At 38.9% G+C, this 14,596-nt stretch overlaps 1 protein-coding gene across 1 annotated transcript in view; it reads right to left on the reverse strand.

Moving 5' to 3' along the window:
- Positions 1-12,540, reverse strand: part of DENND2C (DENN domain containing 2C) — a 38,161-nt gene extending 25,621 nt beyond the window's left edge. The window contains exon 1 of the mRNA XM_063450403.1: positions 12,282-12,540. The gene's annotated coding sequence lies outside the window, so the exon portion shown is untranslated. The remainder of the gene's footprint in view (positions 1-12,281) is intronic.
- Between the last annotated feature and the right edge of the window lie 2,056 nt (positions 12,541-14,596).

Genomic DNA, 14,596 nt, shown 5'->3' on the forward strand with positions numbered 1-14,596 from the left:
CTGACAAAGCAACCAGAATGTCTTGGATTAGCAGTTTCTCTAGCTAATAGTTTACCACAATGGCTTAAGAGATTACCATTACGGTGACGCCCAAAGCAATGTACTGTACGGTTTCTCCTAAACTGGGAGATATTCCACACTAATCAATTTATAGAACACATGATTATTTTTTTTTAAACGGTGAATCAATCACTAATCATCTTATCACACCTTCGAGACCGGTTAAACTAGAATTAGCCGATACAGACCCACACCCAAATGATATTAAGATGTAGGACTCATCACAGTCTCCCTTTAGATTACTCAGCCATGTTTCTAGGAAATGAACAATTTATAGGTACTGTGGCAGCACTGGTAGTGTCCCCTGGAAGGATGATACAAAAGTGAATCTTTTGTATTTTATGAGCAACTGTGGAGGGGTCAGGCTTTGGGTGCCAGGGAGAAACCTTTTACATAGCAACATAATGCTAAATATTTGCCTTAAAGTCACCTGTCACTGCAAGCATGAATAGTCTATGGCACACTCACCAGGAGTGACTTTCTACTCGCCAATCATAGTTGGCAGGTGAAAAACTTTAAAGGACCACTATAGGCACGCAGACCACTTCAGCTCAATGAAGTGGTCTGGGTGCCAGGTCCATCTAGGGTTAACCCTGCCTGCTGTAAACATAGCAGTTTCAGAGAAACTGCTATGTTTACATTTGGGTTAATCCAGCCTCTAGTAGCCGTCTCATTGACAGCCGCTAGAGGCACTTCCCACTGTGATTTTCACAGTAAGAAGACGCACTCACATCATTGTTTAGAACAGGAGTAGGCAACCTTCGGCACTCTAGATTTTGTCAACGACATCTCTTCTAAGTGCAGAATGGGAGATGTATTTGCCGACTACTGGTTAAGTACATAAACCTTCACTAAATATTAACATTTGCTAGCTCTCCTCCTAGAAGCAGATAATGTGCTGTGTTAGGAAACTAGAAGCCACATTTCAAATAACTCTTCTAAAAGGAAAATTAAAGGGACACTATAGTCACCATAACAAATACAGCTTAATGTTGTTCTGGTAAGTATAATAGCTCCCTTCAGGCATTTTCATGTAAACACTGCCTTTTCAGAGAAAACTCCTCCTCCTTAGATGGCCACTGGAGGGGCTTCCTGGCTCAGGGCTGCACAGTAAGCAGCCATTACGTTCAGCGTCCCCACGTTCTGCATGGAGATGCTGAATTTTCCTCATAGAGATGCATTGATTCTATGCATCTCTATGAGGAGGTCCTGATTGGCCAAAACAACATTTGACCCCACCCCCATGGCGATTTGAGCAATGGGAAAGCATTGGATTGGCTAAAAATCTGCCATTTTGATGTCACAAAGGGGGCGGAGACAGCGCTGGTGGACCCACGCGGCACTGAAAATAAGGCGAGTTTTAAACTTTTATAGGGGGACAAGCCACCTAAATGGTGTGTTAAACACTATAGGGTCAGGAATACATGTTTGTATTCCTGACTATAGTGATCTTTTAAAGTGTATTAGCCACAATTATTTTGTTATTCTTTATGAAGTAGTTTTGGTTCACAGACCCAGTCTATTTTTCCTGATAATGTAAAATATTGCCATTTCAAAGAAACTGCAATGTTTACACTCCTCTTGTAGCTGTCAGACTGACAGCTAGCATAGTTGATTCCTCAATGAAGGACGTTCCAATCCAAGCATTGAATTAAACAAAGATCATCAGAACTCATAACCTCAGAAGAAACAACTGCCAAGACAAGACTGTCCAGGCGAGTTTAAAGGATTGTTAGTTTTTTTGTTTTTTGTTTTGTTTGTTTGTTTTTTAAAGGGGATCTCAATAAAAAACCAAAACAAAAAAAAAACCATTAAAGCAAAAAACATTTGAATATATAATTTAAAAGTTAGATCGTTCCTTTAAGGCTTGACCAACATGATATTAGTGTGATGATGCATCTTACCTGAGAATAATCTGCAGTTTTATTCAGTCCTAGCAAAGTTTTGTCATCTTGACATTCTTGAAGCCGAGCTTTCTAGAACAGTGATGTTGAAGAGGAAAGGATCAAACATAGGAGCAGTTCTACTTCATTGTGACGGTCTTTATGCTGGCTCCAGCATGAGATCCAACACCTCCTCAAATTGTCCTGGCCACACAAAGGATTTTTTAGGACTTTGTGACTCACAGGTAACATCTGCCCCAGGCTAGTGGCAGCTAAGGCATGTGTGTGTGACAGGTAATCTCAATAACAACAAAATTTGGGATTAAGTTAAAAAGCTTCACCATGCTACACCAGCAGATCTGAAGACAGAACATCAGAGAAAAGAAGATATATTTTCTGTTTATTTTACAAAACAAAAAGGCAGACTATACAGGGGGTGGTAACCACTTAATATGGAGTCTTGCACAACGGCTCCTTATCTACAAGCCAATAGTACTTTGTACTATACATCCAATGGCTTTTTTTTTGCATAACTAATGGCTTTATCCATTTCTCATACTGCTACAGGATGTTATTCTTCGTTTTTCTAAAGCATCTAACCAATCTCATATAAGTTTATTCATAGATTAATATACTGCAAGTATAAATACTCCAGACCCATGTGTTCTCTCCCACCCCCCTGCCTCCCATTTTACGAAAACTGAAAAGAAAAAAAAAAAGTTTCTTTAGACATTTGCATGTTGATAAATTAACTTTTTATAACCTCCCTTGGTTTCAAGCAGACAACAGGCCATGTTACTTCCTGGTTTGTTTTGCACAGTGGAGCTAAACTTAAGATAAAGCAATTGTCCAGAGCAACTGCCTTACAAATACTTTCCATTGACCTGCACTGGGAAGTCTAGGACTTGGCATTCCCTCCAAGTCCATTTGGACTTGTTAGTTTAGAATTTACACTGAACTGTGGAGTGCCCAGCTAGATTCTACTGACTTCAAAAGTCAGCTTCACATTGCTGAGCACATAAGGTCATGATTGTCCAAAATCTACCTAGCAACTGTCACTGTCAACATAACACTATGTCACTCCTTGTCTTAACTCTAAAGTTTACTTCATTTATATAGGGAGCATAGAGTAATAAAATTTAAAATATTCTGTTACAATAACTTTTGCAATCATTTTTACCAATTTAGGCCACGTTTGCAGAAATACACATCATTAGGCCACAAAATAGCATTTTGTAATAAAACCTAACTTCTACTGCTGTCAAAACATATTCTCATAAATGAGATGCTACTAAAACTAGTATACTACTTTCATGTCAAAAAAGTAGACAACAAATAAATCAGTATAACGGGTCTATAGCAGAGACAAGCAATCACTGGTACTCGCACCACAAACACGGATACCTGTTCCACCAACCAATATTGCAGACACTTTCTGCCTTTGAAAAAAATTGCTTGTTAAGTATCGCAGATGCAGTTTCTAAAATCGACCAATGGTCAATCAGGTGAACTGTTAGATTAACATAAAAACAGTGTTCATTTAAAAAAAAAAAGTTGTGCAATCGCAATTTAGTGATCTGTCAAAAGACAGATCACTAAAATGTGAAGTATCACAAATTAAAATAATTTAGACAAAATAGCTATTCTTAAAGGGTCACTATAGGGTCAGGAACACAAACATGTATTCCTGACCCTACAGTGTTAAAACCACCAACCAACCCCAGTTGGGACCCTCATGCCTCCATAAATATAGCAACATCTTACTGTACTCAAGCCAGAAGCTGTAACTCTGCATGCCTCAGAAAAAAACAAGCAGTCTGCTGACATCATCAGAAGTGGTAGCCTGATCCAATCACAATGCTTCCCCATAGGAATGGCTGAGACTGACAAGGAGGCAGATCAGGGACAGAACCAGCATGATTCAAACACAGCCCTGGCCAATCATCATCTCCTCATAGTGATGAATTGAATCAATGAATCTCTATGAGGAAAGTTCAGTGTCTGCATGCAGAGGGAGGAGACACTGAATGTGTGGATGCATTTTAGGCAGCCTTGACCCAGGAAGGATCTCTAACAGCCATCCGAGGAGTGACCAGTGAAGGTATCACTAGGCTGTAATGTAAACACTGCATTTTCACTGAAAAGACAGTGTTTACAGCAAAAAGCCTGAAGGTAATGATTCTACTCACCAGAACAAATTCAATAAGCTGTAGTTGTTCTGGTGACTATAGTGTCCCTTTAAAACCATAACTTTCTTGGAGAATTTTTCGAATGATCTATTTTGGTCTACATTGGTTAATTCAATTTGAATTCCTGACAATTTACACTTCTCTGAATAACCTTGGGATAACTACAAAGAAAATATACATGTTTTTTTCCCCTCTGCAATTTTTTCCCTCAGCAAAAAACACAAGGCTACATACAAATCATGTTTTCACCTTCCCTCCTCTCTGTAACAAGCCTCAAGGCTTTTTCACAGGTAATCTCTCCTGTGAAGCTTACTTATTATGTGCCTATAGGCAATAGTTACCAAACGATCATCTCATGTAACAAACAAAAGATCACGGCTTCATGGTCCTAAAACATGGTTTCTTTTGTATCCTTCTGTAGCAATCATTTTTGTTTTTGTCCATTTGAATGCAAATAGCTACTGTAGTCAAAGAAAGGCTTGCTCTTTGTCAATCTAATGCCTTTATTATTTACCCTGCACAGTTATGTTTATTGGTTTATTGAATGCAACGCACTCCAAAAATATATATAGATAAATTATAAGATTACACAGATACACAAAGGATTAGAGATTATTGCATATAGTAAATATATAATAACATTTCTTTTACATGTTTTTCTTGTTTATTAAAATAATTTGTGTGTGCTAAAAAAATTAAAAAATTAAAAACAGTGGGGAGTTGTGGAGTAATAAATCAGACAATATCAACTTTTCTCAGATCCAGCACCACACAATGATTTGGAGGTCAGTAGATTAAAACAAAAGCCTTTGTTAAATGTTCATCCAACTTTGGAAGAAAAAAAATAAAAGGCTTTGTAAATTCACAGTGATAAGGTATCATTGCACTCATAATGTGAGATAGTAAAAGATTTAGGACTGAATTGTTAGAGAGATATTATAGGCACCAAAATAACCAGCTTAATAAAGACGTTGTAGTGTATAGCTTATGCTTCTGAAGTATCACTGCTCAATTATCTGCTATTTAGGAGTTTAATCAGTTTAGTTTCTGTTTATGCAGCTTTGGCCACATCTCTCTAGGTTTGAACTGACAGCTTGCATGAAACAATTGTTGCATTTTCAAATAGATGTGAACTTGCTTAAAACATTTTTTTAAATCTCCTGCACTACAAATCGTACTTGAATCATACACACGGTAGGCTCCTGCTGGATCCAGAAGGCTATCAACAGAGCAAGAGATAAGAAATTCTAAATGAAACAATAAATAAATTAAGTATAACTATTAGATGACTCTTTACAGGAAGTGTTTCGGAAGACTGCGCATGTCAAATGAAGGGAGGTGTGACCAGGGCTGTATAAACAAAGCGATATAACTCCTAAATGGCAGACGATTGAGCAGTGAGACATTATCTATACACCAAAACTGCTTCATTAAGCTAAAGTTGTTTTGGTGCCTGTAGTGTCACAGTAAAAGGAACTCTATAGCATCAGGAATACAAAAAAAAAAGTGTTCTCTTTATTTAAATTTAATACATTAAATCTAAATAAAAATCTGGCAAATGGCCATGCTTTACACTGTATGGTTAAAACCAAAGGACCACTGCACCCTTGGGTGCCTTTAGTAGGCCTGTATGGAGAATTAGACTGACAGCCACTCGAGATGAATAGTCTACAGAAAGCCAAGGTGTACTCTAAGAGTTACTTGTTAGATATTTACTTATCCCTTAGATATCCCATATGAGGTTCTATCTGAAGCTGTTCACGGGGAGCGTCAGTTGCCTAAATGTCTTTATATGTGGAAATATATCAAAACTACCGGTTCTGTATCCATTTCTTTAGTTCACAGAGACTGATGTTTTCTATTAGTTAACAGAGACCAGCTACATAACATTTATCATGTGAAGAAGAAATGATTTAACAGCCATTCAGCGTCAAATTTCAATAAACAGGTCTATTTGAAGGCTAGCTACATGATGTCAGAGGCCAGTAACAACTGAGAATATAGTCTTTAATTACACCATTACACTATTGGTGACTCAATCTAAGCTACTTGCATTAATGTTTTAAAAGTTCGGCCTCACTCCACACACCCTCAGTTTTTTTTTGAGCAACCCCTATCAAATTCAAAATACCTAGTTTTTCTTTTAAATTTGTAACTGAACAAATCTACTGTTGCTATTCATATTTCACATGCAGCATTTTGACCTGTGTTTGAGGTATGTCCTTTTTAAAAAAAAATAAAAAATAAAAACATAATTACATCTAATTTACTCATTTCCTATTTTGGAGTTTTGTCTTTGTTTCCAGCAGGCTACAGTTCTCATGATCCACTGCCCCATTAATTAGGTACTTTTTCACAAGATGAGGAAGTCTTTACATTTTTCACGTGCATCAAGGTAATGTTCATTAGTGCTGGAAGCTGTTGAAGTTAAACTAGTAGGGTTCACAAAAGATAAATCCCCAGCTGCTCACAGAACGTCTACCCTCGTGATTCTGTGCCAGCTTTAAGGAGATCCCACATGCCTACAATAGTGATTATGTAATGTATAAAGAGGGGAACTGTCACTTCAAGGGATTAGGTTTATTTACCCCTAAATTTCATCAATATGTATTTGTTTGTGTGAAAACAAAAGTTTAAGTAATCCGTACATCTTTATTTTTCAACTGGACATCTCTATCTTAGCTTCCTGTCTACCATTATTATAAGCTCTGTCCTTTGCACCTGGTAGCAAGCTTGAAAAAGTATGCAGAGAAGAGGAGAAATTAAACAATGCTTTTAGTTGCAATATTTGCCTTAAATGTGCCTGGCTTGAACTGGATTGTGAGGTAATTTTCTAAATAAAGAAAATGAAATATCACAAATATATAAATAAAAAGGTTACTACAAATCACGATTTTCAATGTATTATTAAATGGTGTAAATGAACCATAGATAGGTGTTGGTTCCTTTTAAAGGACCACTATAGTGCCAGGAAAACATACTCGTTTTCCTGGCACTATAGTGCCCTGAGGGTGCCCCCACCCTCAGGGACCCCCTCCCGCCGGGCTCTGGGGAGAGGAAAGGGGTTAAAACGTACCTTTCTCCAGCGCCGGGCGGGGAGCTCTCCTCCTCCGATCCTCCTCCTCTCCTCCCATTCGGCTGAATGCGCACGCGCGGCAAGAGCTGCGCGCGCATTCAGCCAGTCTCATAGGAAAGCATTATCAATGCTTTCCTATGGACGCTTGCGTGCTCTCACTGTGATTTTCCCAGTGAGAATCACACAAGTGCCTCTAGCGGCTGTCAGTGAGACAGCCACTAGAGGATTTGAGGGCTGGATTAACCCATTTATAAACATAGCAGTTTCTCTGAAACTGCTATGTTTATAAAAAAAATGGGTTAACCCTAGCTGGACCTGGCACCCAGACCACTTCATTAAGCTGAAGTGGTCTGGGTGCCTAGAGTGGTCCTTTAAGTAGGTGGCTTAACCACAAGCTAAAAATAAATAAATACATACATACATACATACATACACACACACATATATATATATATATATATATATATATATATATATATATATATATATATATATATATATATACCATATATATATATATATCACACATATCCATATGTCAACAGAAATTAGCCATCCCAAAATCCCTGATTGGCAGTGCTTCTTAACTTTTAGAATCATAGAAAAATAAAATCCATCATCACAGGCATCATTCGGATGTTTTCTATGCATTTCCTTTACTGGCAGTCCCGAGACGCAATGGAAACAAAGTACATTATCCTACTTGAAGTTATAAACTATCACAAGACATAAGGGTATGCTGTTGTGGTCACATGATCATGCTCCTTTGTGGTTTCATGTGCAAATGAATGCTTTTTATTACCTTGCTGCTATGTATAAACTGATCTATGATTGCTGATCATAGATTGTCAGCTCTTTTGAGAAGGGTTTTCTTCACCTATTTGTCTCTCTTAAAGGGTTTGTATAGTGTTGGGAACATGGATAAAGAGTTTAAAAAAAACAAACAAAAAACACAACCTTCTTTACTTAAATGATTACAGCATCAATGTCCCTCAGCGCTGGGGCACACTCCGACTCCTCTAATGTCATCTGACGGGGGACCTAATGTGCATGTGCGGCGCTACCCATAGAAAAGCATTGCCTCAATTCTTTCCTATGGGGATTTCACAGACGCTGAATGTCCTCATGTACATCCAGGGTCGTTTAAGGGACTCAGAATCCGGAATCCAGAAAGTGTCTAGTGTGGCTGTCTGATAGACAGTCCCTAGAAGCAGTCTTAGTCCAGCAATGGTAATTATTGCAGTTTCTCAAAAACTGCAATGTTTTACATTGCAGGACTAAGGGGGGCAGGGACAGGGCAACCAGACCACTTCAGTCATATGAAGTGGTGTGGATGACTATAGTTTCCCTAATTTAGTATGTCAACTCCTTGTTGTAAAGTGTTGCACAATATGTTGGCACTATATAAATAATAATAATAATGTGAGTCTAACTTCATTCCAAGCAGCAAGTCATGTCTAATCTTGAAATACGGCATTTTGCTCAAAAAATTTCAGACCACTGAGCACCACATAATTCACAAACATCTGCAGTTTTCTAAGGTTATCCTTTGCTGCACTAAAACGGACATAACTGTTATAGTGTGTGATTCCAGAAACACATGTTTTTGAGATGTTTTTTTTTTTTTTTGGGGGGGGGGGGGGGGGGGGTTAGCCATATGCAGCAGTAATTTTTACTGGCCTCACTGACATCATGCAGCTAGCCTTTAAATGGGCATACTTCCTGAAATTGGAGTCTGAAGTGCTAGGTTAAGCATTTTTATGCAGACGACCTCAGTTAAACTAATAGAAAACATGAGTCTCTTGGAACTGAACAAATCTGTATGGGAGTAGTGGAGAAATCTCTTGAACATACTGTGCTCTGCAGTCAGAATCTTCCAAAATCGAAATGTGTGCAATATGTGCAAATGTGAGCAATGTGTGCAAATATAACCAATGCTTCTTCTTGAACCACTCTCCTATTATAACTTTATGTGACTATTTGCATAACTAATAATAACAGTTGGGGACAGGTTGCTAAATAAGAGTCAGCCAAACATACTTACAGTAACTTAGCTCTAAAACAAGAGTTGGGGAAAGCTGCCAAGGAAAATCTCTAATGCAGTTAGTTTATGGGCTTGGCTAGGTGGGACTAAAGTGTGAAATCCCATTTTGCTACAATTCTCGGTTTAGTAAAAAAAAAAAAAAAAAAATCATCATTTATTTGAAAACAATGTTTTCATGTTTGACTTTTGCTCCTGGGATATTCTGAAATGCACGCAGTGAAACTTGTATGTCACATTTTGCAGTGCATATGCCTGCTCTACTGGGATATTTTTGTTCCATAAGGGAATTAACATTCTGATAATGTATTCAGTACAGAAATTGAAGCAATATTGAAATTTAAACATCTGAATAATTGTTCTAAGACATCTGTTGAGTGGAGCAATATTTTAACCATTGCCACCCAATCGTAAAGTTATAAAGATCAATTTAAAAGCCAGACTATAATAACCCATATTTCACCATTTTCCAGGAATACAATGAAAAATGCAGGATGCAGGTTTTCATAACTATGAACAATACCTAACCAGTCAAGAAAAAAAAGCAAACAAAACTCCACACTCATTACATGAATGAAAACCATTTTTTTTGTTTTTTTTTATAGCTGATCAGCCAAACATAAAATCCTTATGACAGGTAAGCACATGCCTTGCTGCTAATGCCTTCTCTATGATGCAAAAATTAAAGAGGAATGATCAACGCTTAGTTAGTGACAGCTCTTCTTTTAATCACTCTAGTAAATGCTATTAAATCATTTACTTGAGTGAGGTGTCTAGCAGTATTAAGTTTAAAATACACATCCCAAACACTTCTAGTTTAATTGCTGCAGTAGTCTTCCCACAGTTATTGCTTGAGGTGGGCATAGGTTAACGTGATACCCTGCAACAGGTGGACAGGTAATGATGGGACTTTAAGTCGGCCAGATTACCGTATCTTGTGTGTCACTTATGAATTCAGCATTCTTCGCAACAGGGCTAGAAAGTGCTACAAGTATATGGAATTCATGTTCTTCCCATATGAAAAGAATTCAAAGGTGATAAAATTCACACTGAGAGCCAGGGATGTATTTACCACAAGGCATTTGCCTAGGGCGGCACTTTCGGGGGGGGGGGGGGGGGGGGCAGGGGGAGGGGTGCCAAAAAATGCCACCCCAAGCTCCCAGACAAATGCCTTGTTTGCCTTGTGTTCTGGGGCTGTCCATCTTACTGTGTGAGTGAGTGAGTGAGTGAGTGAGTGTAGCTGTCAGTGTGTGTCTGTGAGTGAGAATGGGTGTGCCTGTGAGTGTGTGTCAGTGTGTGTATGTAATTGTATGTGTATCTGACAGTGTGTGCCTGTCAGTGAGTGGGTGTGTCAGTGTGTGTCTGTCAGTGAAAGTGTGTGTTGGTTAAACAGTATGTGCCAATGACTGTGTATCTGTCAGTGAGTGTATATCAGTGCATGTATCAATGAGGGCATGTGTCTGTCAGTCAAAAAAATGGCCTTGACACGAAATTGGGGGGCAAATTTAGATTTTGGGGGTGCCCGAATTTAGTCGTGCCTAGGGCAGCACAAATCCAAAATACACCACTGCTGAGAGCATCAGTGTTCCAGCACATCAGGTGCAATGACCATGGAGTAATATTGGCAAGAGCTGTGGGGGTCTCTTAATGTTCCTAAAATGATAATCCTCTGTGTTTAGTTTTGGGTTGTACTCACTAAAAAAAAATAAAACATTTTAGTGAACTACAAACCAAATTGCAAAATTAATATTAAATAGGCCAAGCTGTGACTCTAGTGGAGTGCACTTTTTACCTATATATATATATTTTTTTTATATAATAAATTAATCCTAGAGTCAGAAAAGGGAACCTAGTAGAATCGGTTAATTACAGGTAAAAATAACGTTCTTTTCATGACTATACTACATACACTGCATTTTCAAAATGTATTTCTGTAAAGAAAAAGAAAAAAATAGATGCACTTTAATATAACTATAATGCTGTAGCTATATTCTCATTTACAAATTGGAGTTTCAAAGCACAGAGGACAACCTCAAATTTCTGTGTAATGACAACATTTTATCCAGTGCAAAATTGAAGGTATACTTTTTTATTTATGTCAACCTAAGTAATGTACAGAACACCCACATGCATTTATGCAAAGATTGATTGAATATTATGGTGATCACAATGCCACATTATGGGGGTGCATGATAAAATACATCATTTTTAAAACAACCAAGTGAAATACATGTTTATACAATTGTCCTCAAAGTGCTCCTTCACAAGGTGGCTAAACATTCAGATGAAATATTTAAATCCACAATTTTCTTCAAAATTAATACAACATCCTTCAATAGCACACTCTTATTTTGGCAAGATTTTGTTTTTAAAACTGTCATGAGACCTGGACCACACAGTCCCAGCAGGCTCTGTCTGTAACCATATTTAATAATTAACCGCTCATTCATGTGCAGGAGCCCTGCAGAGTACTGCACAGCACTTTTGGATCTTGTAGTAGTTTCTGTTGTCGGTTAATTTGTTATACAGTGCTAAGCATCTCCTTATCCAAACTATATAAACATTATTGCTGAAATAAATCAAAAGCTATACACAATTACTCAATGAAATCAGCACGTCAACACATTGAAAGCGATATAATGTATTTAAATAAATATATTAAAAAGCAAATAAAAATAAAATAAAAAACACCATAAGACCATGTTATGTCTTGCAAACCACCAAAGCATGCTAATTACTGTGAGTTCTACACTGAATATAAGCACATGATCGGAGATGAATGTTCAATGATAATAACTTCATTGCTGAAAAACAAGAGATTTATCACTTGGCCCAGCATGAATGGCTATGAAAACTCAGAGATGTTGGCAGCTATTGATTCACACTGTATCTATATTCACTTCCCAGCTTGTAAACAGCACAATGTGCATTCGAATCCCAGTATCATGTGTTTCTCTTGTCACAGCTTGCAAGAGAGCACAGTTTCTGCAAAAACAGCATGAAGCGCAAAAACACATTGGAAAGTTACTTACCAGTGAGCAGCTTCTCTATAAAGGTAAACCACACACAGAATAAAATCCATTCATCAGCGGGATAGTCCAGGCAGAGCTTTGTATTCAGCAGCCTTGTTGGGTATCCAGCCTAATTGCTCCCTGCTGCTGGTTTGAATGGCTCCACAATAGACCAGAGGAATGTCCTATGACACACTCATCATTACAGCTCCGTGTAAACAACTCAGTGAGAACAAACCCTGTGGCTAGTCAGGGTGAGGGATGGAGTGAGATGTGCACAGACACGTTGGTGAATAGCAATGGGTGGAGACTCAGGCTGTGATAGGGAAATAGAGCACTGGAAGATGGTTGCATGTCCCATGATATACTCCTCCCCCAGCTAAATGTGCTCTGAGATTCAGGGATAGGCAATCACTTGTCTTACAGGATGTTACAGGGTCATAGCACTGCCTACACATATTATAAATATATATAAAGCAAAGTTTTAAAAAAGTTGTAAAACATTTGAGCTTTTGTATATATATATATATATAACACAGATCAGCACACACCAGTCAAGCCATAAGACTTGCTTTTCCCACAGAAATCTCAAATTTGCAGTGATGTTACTACTGCAAGGGATTCTGGGTGGGCAGATGCAAATAAGTTTCAATCCTCGAGTCCAACTCTCTGCTAGACCCGCTTTAGTCTGGTTTCCGCACTAAGCACTCTGTGGAAACGGCACTGACCAAAGTTTCCGATGATCTACTCACAGCAAAATCTCGTGGTCACTACTCTATCCTAACTCTCCTTGACCTTTCTGCAGCTTTTGATACTGTTGATCATCAACAGCTTCGTCTCATCCTTCGCAATATAGGTCTGCAAGATATTGCTCTCTCCTGGTGCTCCTTCTACCTCTCCCAGCGCTCTTTCAGTGTTTCTTTCTCTGGCTCTGCTTCTTCTCCCCAACTCCTCTCTGTTGGTGTCCCCCAAGGTTCAGTCCTTGGTCCCCTACTGTTCTACATCTATACTGCCTCCCTTGGTAAACTCATTAGCTTCTTTGGCTTCCAATATCATTTCTATGCGGATGACACAAAAATCTATCTGTCCTCTCCTGATCTCTCCCCGCCCCTCTTGACTAGTGTCTCTGACGGCCTCTCTACTATTTCTAACTGGATGGCTGCCCACTTCCTTAAACTCAACTTGACCAAAACTGAAATTCTGGTCTTTCCTCCCTCAAGTGTTGCTACTCCTGTGTCTGTCTCCCTCCAAGTCAACGGTGCTACCATCAGCTTCACCACGCAGGCTCGCTGCCTAGGTGTTCTCTTTGATTCCGACCTCTCCGTCACACCTCATGTTCAATCTATTGCCAAATCCTGCCGCTTCCATCTCAAAAACATTGTGTGCATCCGACCCTACTTAACGCCAGATGCACTAAGGTGCTGGTCCATTCCACTGTCCTTTCTCGTCTTGACTACTGTAATTCGCTTCTCAGTGGTCTTACGTGCTCCCAACTTGTGCAGTTACAGTCCATGATGAATGCGGCGGTGAGGCTTATCTTTCTGTCCGCACGCACCTCCCACGCCTCCCCCTTCTGTCAGTCCCTACATTGGCTTCCTGTAAGATATAGGGCTCAATTTAAAATTTGGGTTCTTGCTTTCAAATTTCTACATAATGCTGCTCCCACCTGTCTATCATCACTAATACACAAGTATTCCCATCTAGGCCCTTCCGATCTGCTGAAGACGTACGTCTATCTTCTGTCCGTACTCCCACCTCTGATGCTTGCCTTCAAGACTTCTCGAGGGCTGCACCGTTCCTGTGGAACTCACTTCCCTCCTCCATTACATGCTCACCCAGTCTCCACTCCTTCAAAAAATCATTGAAAACCCACTTCTTTATAAAAGCGTATCAATTAAACTGTTAATAGCTCCCGACTGATTCCTCTCTTGCAACTGTCATTAGTCTAATACTATCCTTACCTTTTGTGTCACTTTACCCCACTCCCTCTAGCATGCAAGCTCATTGAGCAGGGCCCTCAAAACCCCTCTGTTCCTGTGTGTCCAACATGTCTGGTTACAACTATATGTTTGTTCGTCCACCCACTGTAAAGCGCTGCGGAATTTGTTGGCGCTATATAAAAAATAACATAATAACATAACATATTTACTTTTTTCTCCACCATAACTTTCTTTTATATATATATATTCAGTGTAAGACCATTTTCAGTTTGACACAAAATGTCAGAGATTACACACTTCCTTCTAGACACACTAACTCAACTGCAATGGCGGCAGTGATTGGCTGAAAGCAGTCAGCTGGCACACTCAGACTATTGCAGCCATTTTATGAAATTG

This window comes from Pelobates fuscus, chromosome 1, assembly GCF_036172605.1.
Source record: "Pelobates fuscus isolate aPelFus1 chromosome 1, aPelFus1.pri, whole genome shotgun sequence".
Lineage (NCBI taxonomy): Eukaryota > Metazoa > Chordata > Amphibia > Anura > Pelobatidae > Pelobates > Pelobates fuscus.